At 39.2% G+C, this 6,933-nt stretch overlaps 1 long non-coding RNA gene across 1 annotated transcript in view; it reads left to right on the forward strand.

The window, feature by feature from the left end:
- The window catches only part of LOC144381252 (uncharacterized), a 319,122-nt gene extending 312,717 nt beyond the window's left edge, over positions 1 to 6,405 (forward strand). Inside the window, exon 4 of the long non-coding RNA XR_013446143.1 lies at positions 6,251 to 6,405. This is a non-coding gene — a long non-coding RNA (uncharacterized LOC144381252). The remainder of the gene's footprint in view (positions 1 to 6,250) is intronic.
- Positions 6,406 to 6,933: the final 528 nt, after the last annotated feature.

The raw sequence follows: 6,933 nt of genomic DNA on the forward strand, positions 1-6,933 counted from the left end.
TGTGACGTAACTGAGGACTTGAAAAGTGTTTATTCAGTTGGGTTTGCTCTACTGTACCTTCGCCATGACAAGAACATGTCGTGGTTAATCTTGTGCTCCTGGGAAGATGAGATATGGAACAGAACCAAACGACTCCTGACAAACACAGCTTAGAGCAGCCAACCTTCTGTTGACCCTCAGTTCTATGAAAACAAATGATTGCTGTTTTCAGCCACTGAGTTTTTGTGTGGTTTATGATGCAGTGATTATGTGGCATTAGTTAACTAATACAGGGCATTGCAGACTCAACAAAAGGACCCTTGCTAATATTAGTAACTAGCAACCGAGGGATAAAGGAGAGATTGAGAGAGAAAGAGAGATTGAGAGAGAGATTGAGAGAGGGAGAGAGAAAGAGAGAAAGGCAGGAGCGGGGAGAGCTTGACATTGGATCAATACATAACTCAGTGCCTCAGTGCAAGAGAACACAATTGTTTTGAGGTTGAAGTGAAAACTCCGAGGAAAGTCCAAGGCTTGGCACATGAAGAATAGAAACATGAATGCATCTAGAATAAAAGATTCAAGAGAATTTGAGGTCAAAGAAAACAGCCAGTCACCAATTTGTGCATAGCCTGGGTAGCAGGAGTTGCTGAAGGAAGAGGATTCTGTCCCTCCTAAGGCAAATCTTCTTCGCTTTCTCTGTCCTCTCTCTCACTTCAGCCCCAAGATAGTTGTTCTCTTGGGGTAATTTGGCTCTCCACCTCCACCTACAGGAGATGTCTGGCAATGACTGGAGACATTTTTGATTCTCATGACTTGGGGGATCAGTGCTACTGGCATATAGTGTGTAGAGGCCAGGGATGCTGCTAAACATCCTACAATGCACAAAGACAGCTTCCCACAACAAAGAATTATCCAGTTAAAAATGTCAGTAGTGCCAAGTATCTTGCCATAAGATATAACGGGTATGGCCTGACCCTGTGAAATCCCAAAAGTCTAACCAAGAAAGAACACCGAGCAGAAGTCAGATAGAATTTATTCTTAAGGACTTTCCATGCACCAGACTCACCACTAAGCACTAGGGATATGGAGATGAGAAAGTTACTGTGGGAAAAGCAGTGGGAGAAAGAGAAATAAAAAGCTCTATAAAGAAACATACAATTACAAAATGCTATAAAGGAAAATATTTGGGGACTTATAAGAGGAATTTGACTTAGTCAAGTGGGCTAGAGAAGATTTTAACAATAAGTAGTATTTTAACTGGTGCCTGAATGCTTCTCTATTCCCTGTCCTCCATTTCTTTTTTTTAAAGATTTTATTTATTTACTTGACAGAGAGAGACATAGCGAGAGAGGGAACACAAGCAGGGGGAGTGGGAGAGGGAGAAGCAGGCTTCCTGCTGAGCAGGGAGCCCGATGAGGGGCTCGATCCCAGGACTCTGGGATCATGACCCAAGCCGAAGGCAGACGTTTAACGACTGATTCACCCAGGTGCCCCGTCCTCCATTTCTTTAGATAAGACATTTTCCATATAGTTCTCAGGTCAATTTATTTAAATAAACAGATACTAAGTACCTACTATGTACCTAAAGTAACAGTCTATGTTTAGGGTCTGTTTTACTAGCAGCAGGACTTTGGTAAATTTATTTACTGATTCTCAGCTTCAGTTTCCTCATCTGTGATATGGGGATAATAAAACTACTACTTCATAGGTTGTTGTGAGAATTAAATAAATTTATGCATGTAATAAAAACAGTGCCTGGTAAATATCCTTTTAATTGCTTGCTGAGCACTAGAGATAGAAAGATGAATACAAATGACCTACACTGTCAGTGAATGTACAGCCTGCTAGAGGAAAGGAGAGTAAACATATAATTGCAATAATGTGATTAATACCATAGAAATAGATTCAGCTTGCTATAGAAATGCAGAAGAAATGAGTCTTCTACGGGGGTCTTTATCTCTAGCCCAGGTCGTTCTGCTGAGCTCTCGACCTAGATATCGGTCTGCTTAGTGGATATCACCCCTGGGTGTTCCAAAGGAAACTCAGGCACCATTATTTATCCTGTTGCCTGAGGGAGAAACTTGCATGTCATTTTAATGCCTCAACCTCATTGTTGCCCAGTCAATCACCAAGTCTGGCAGCTTCGACCTCCCTAATATCTCTCACAGCCAGCTGCTTCTCTCCATCCTCACTGTCATAAACTTTGTTCATAACAACTTCATCTTCCCTTAGATTACTGCAGTTGCCTCCCAATTGGTTTTCCTTCCTCCAATTTGCTCCGTCTACCTTGTTGTTTACACAGCAGCCTGAGGGATCTTTCTAGAGCACAGAGCTGCTAGTATTATTCCCCTAATGAAAACTCTTAAATGGCTTCCAATTGCTTTAGTATAAAGTCCAAGCTCCAGAGGCAGCCAAGGATGCTCTTTACACACATGGCTTCTTAGTCTCGCCTCATATTGTGGCAACCCTGTCGGCAACCGACACTTCCCACTCTGAACCGTCTGGCAGTCCATGAATATGTCTGAGCTCTGCTGCTGTCACTTCTGGGCCTTTGCAAATGTGCCTTTGATCTTTTTCTTCCTGCTTTGATAGGGACTTAGTAGTGACTTCTTTACTTAAGACCTGGAAACCTGGGGAAAAGGCAAAATGCAGTAACTTACTGTAACATTTTCATTTCCAAAGAACATCTATGAGAGACCATTTTCCTCCTCATGCTTTCCCCACCCTGTACTCTTTTCCTTTTGATGTGGGTGTGGGGGTTCAGGTTACCTGAGTAGTCACATTTGAAGTTTATAAATGATAATACATTTTAAAGTAAATATGGAAGAGCTACAAAAATACAGAATTTTAGTTTATTATTTTTTAAAAAATTATTTATTTATTTATTTGACAGCAAGAAAGAGAAGAGAGAGGCAGAGGGAGAAGGAGAAGCAGGCTCCGTTCTCAGCAGGGAGCCCAAGGTGGGACCCTGGATCATGACCCGAGTCAAAGGCAGTTGCTTAATTGACTAAGGCACCCAGGCACCCCTAAATTTTTTTGTTATAGGAAAAATATAAGACGGGCTTTAGGTCCATATTTTTTATTTTGAAAATATTGTATTAATCCTAAAGCCACTCTCTTAAGGGTTTCAGCAAAACTGCAATCACTACATTCTTTCTGCTGTATGTAAAGGCCAGTTATTCCTTATTAACCCACTTTTTGCTTGTCTCATATATAGTACCCTTGGTTCCATTATCTAGGATAATTGATACATACTCTATCATAGTTCTCCTTCACATCAGATTATTAACCATCTTTATGACATGCATATATGACTTCAACTAATTTTTTTTTTTTCCTTATCTCTCAGAGACTAGGATGATTATTGCTTAGTTTGGTTTTCTAAATTTCAGAGTACCTACTTAGGGAATATCTCAGCTTATATTCTTTATACCTGCATATTTTTGGAGAACAGTTATGTCAAGGAGCTTGACCTTTATTTTTTGGACTTAAGTCAACGGTCTGATTAGATTTATTAAGTAAGAACCTTTGACAAAACAATATTAAATCACACTACTGCTTAAAATTTCGATGCAGTGCTTAATTGAAAAAAAAAAAAATAAAGGACCTGAAAATAAATGCTAAAACTCCTCTATGGGTCAGAAATCTAGTTAATGAGAATCAGAGTCCTTTCCTTAAAGGACAGTTATCCTTAAGTAGCTTAGCTAAGTAATGATCATGGGAATAATACACTAGCCTATAAAAAAGAGTTAATTGCATTTTCTCATATTCAGCTGAGCAGATACACATATAAAATCCACCACTGTGTTTTTTCCAGTGTTCAAGTTTCAAGTATCTCAGTTAAAAATTCTGTGTGACTTAAGTTTCAATGTCATCATCAATGATTAGTGTGATACTCATATTGCCATGCAGTTATTTGGAATAACTTCCGTAAGTATTCTTTGTGCCATAATTATACTTTGGGCATGTTAAGAGAATAAAAGTATACACAATTTTAGTAGATCATAGAAGTTAATGTTTTTTTTTTTTTTTTTTTGTGTGTGTGTGTTTTTAATTTAAATTCAATTAGCCAACATAGTGTACATCGTTAGTTTCTGATGTAGTGTTCAATGATGAGAAGTTATGTTTTAAAAAGTAATATAACCCAGGTGACTGAGGGAAGATATACTTACAGTGGCATGATCTAATGGCTCTGGGAGATGGAGTATCTGGGCCACAAGAGATGGGAGCTGTCTGATCTGTAGATGGAAGTAGGTGTATGTGGAGGGAAGGAAAATGGTGGGCTTTGATAGTGGGTTTTATTTAGTTTCTTTCTGAAATAGGACACACATTATTTGTGGGGATATCCATTTTTTCCCCCAAGGACTGTTCTCTCTCATCTGCATGAGTAATTTTTCTGACCTAGACTGTTTTTCTTATGAGACAATATTCCTGGCCTTAAGTTAATAGTGAATTTGCCCTGGGGGTGCCTGGGTGGCTCTGTCGTTAAGTGTCTGCCTTAGGTTCAGGTCATGGTCCCAGAGTCCCAGGATCGAGCCCCACATCGGGCTCCCTGCTCCGCAGGAAGCCTGCTTCTCCCTCTCCCACTCCTCCTGCTTGTGTTCCCTCTCTCACTGTGTCTCTCTCTGTCAAATAAATAAAATCTTTTTTTAAAAAAAAGTGAATTTGCCCTTTCTTCCTCCGTATTACATTACCTAGCTCACAGACATTAGCTGACAACATGTGCTATAATGCCCAAATAATTTTTCTTTACTTCAGATTTCTCTCAACCTTTATAGAGGTATAGGAAAAATTTTCGTTTTCTCTGAAATGATAAAAGAAATGAAGAAGAAAGGGGAGGTATTTTTGAAAGTTTCTTCTTTCCTATAAAGCTTGTCTTCACCCTCTACTATGCCCTTAGCCTTGTTAACCACTCTTTTGTTTGTGTTTACCATTATGACTTCACTCTATTTCAGTTATAATTATGATCACACTGATTACTGTATTTTACCAATGTTTGAAAGTCCAGTGCTTGGCAAGAGCACTTGGGATATATTAGGTACTCAATAAATTTTTTTATTGAACAATCAAGATATATCTGGCACTAGAAATATTGTTGGCACGCTATGAATAACAATGGTTAATATTTTTTCAACACTTACTTTCTGACAGACACTGTACTAAACACATTATATGGATTTTCTCATTTAAATCTCATTACTAGACCTCTGAGTTGGATACCAATATTATTCCTGTATTGCAGGTAAGGAAACTGCAGCATGGAGTGGTAAAGAAATTTCCTCTAGGTAATATACAGGTTGTCATTGGTTGAGATTAGAGCTCTAGTGCCCATACTCTTAATTTCTATACCAGATAAATGGAGATGGATATAAATAATTATAATACTATGATTAATTACAATGATAGATGTATGCACTTGGCCCAGTTGTAGCACAGAGGATAAACGATCAGATTTACTTGAACAGTCAGGGAAGGTTTCCCAGAAAAGATGAAAAATATTGGCAGGCTTCCACCATGGTGAGGACACTTGACCTAGTTCTCTTTTTGGTGTTGCCATGAAGTTTTAGTAAGTTCAGCTGACCTCCTGCAAAACATCGCCAAACTCGTTTCTGTTTTTTTTTTTTTTTTTTAATCCATATAAGAAAGTTTAGATTAGATGACATCTCATCTTAACTATTGTGATTTAAAATGAATTCTTTCACTAGTGCCTGTGCTTTGCACACAGTGTAGACTCAATAAACATCTACTGAATTGAATTACTTTGAAATGGGGGAATGCATCCAGTGGATCATACTGCTGCAGCTGAAACCATCATCTGTCTAGACAGTTATTCTTACATTATCTTACATAGTTGTTGTACATTAGTAGAATTTACCTGTGTTGAAATAACTTCTGGGGCCAGATGGAGTCACTCCTGGCTGGGGTGCCACATCAGCACACACACAAAAACTTAGATAACTTTTGTGTCCCTGTAAATGCTCTGCTTGACCAGAAATGTAGTATATCCAGCCCACTAATCCCAAACACCCAGCCAGCTCTGGGCTTTATACTTCCTTATTTGTTCCTTCTCAACCCAAACAAAGTTGACTGTGTGGCTCCAGACTGTCCATTATTTTCTATTTTCCTCCTCCTTGTTCTTTATTGTTTATCTTACAAAAGTTGTCTTGCCTCCATGCCATTTTTAGTTCTCTGAGAGACTGTCTACTTTACGAAGTATTAAATAAAGTTTGTTTTACCACCTAAATTGTTTTCTTTAATCAATTTTTAACAGTTTTTGGTGGAGAAGAATGGAATCCCAAGCTGACTGCTGATGGCCCATGGGACAAACAGGTGCACAGGCCAGCTGCATGCATCTGCAGAAGCTGGTGAAGCGTGAGAATTCCAACCAGAGTCAGCTCTTCCAGATCTCTGCAGTGCCTGGTTGAGAAAAAAAGGTAAAATTAATGTTGTCGCTTCTTTTCCAAATCTCTCATGAATTTGGTTTTGGGGTGCCCAGTGGTTATCAGTCCTTTCTCTCCTAGAAACAGCTAGCTATTGCCTTCTTGTGCATCTCGAATTTGCCCTGACCACTTGGCTTGGCTTTCTGTCTACCTGGGGCCCACAGATTGTTGGTTCTTGTGTATGTAGGCAGCTTCACTGTCAGGTTGGGGGCTCAAAGATATGGCTGGACAGAAATGTGGGTTGCACTTCATTTGTGGCTAGGGTCTCAATGACTCTTGCCAGCTCTCAGGGAATTGTCCAGGTCTTTCTTTTGGTTATCTTTGGGAGTGGCTCTGGATATTGGGAGAATAGTATCTTTTGCACCCTCCTCTGGGGATGCCTCCTCTGTCCGTGGGGGTCATTCAGTACTGCTGAATATTTACTATTTATACAAGCTGAAACCTGACAAGATAGTTGAAAGGTTTTTTTTTTTTTTTTTTTTTTAAGTAACTTTATGGTCAGAAGTTGGCCAGA

The sequence above is a fragment of the Halichoerus grypus genome, chromosome 3, assembly GCF_964656455.1.
Source record: "Halichoerus grypus chromosome 3, mHalGry1.hap1.1, whole genome shotgun sequence".
NCBI classification, from domain to species: Eukaryota; Metazoa; Chordata; class Mammalia; order Carnivora; family Phocidae; genus Halichoerus; species Halichoerus grypus.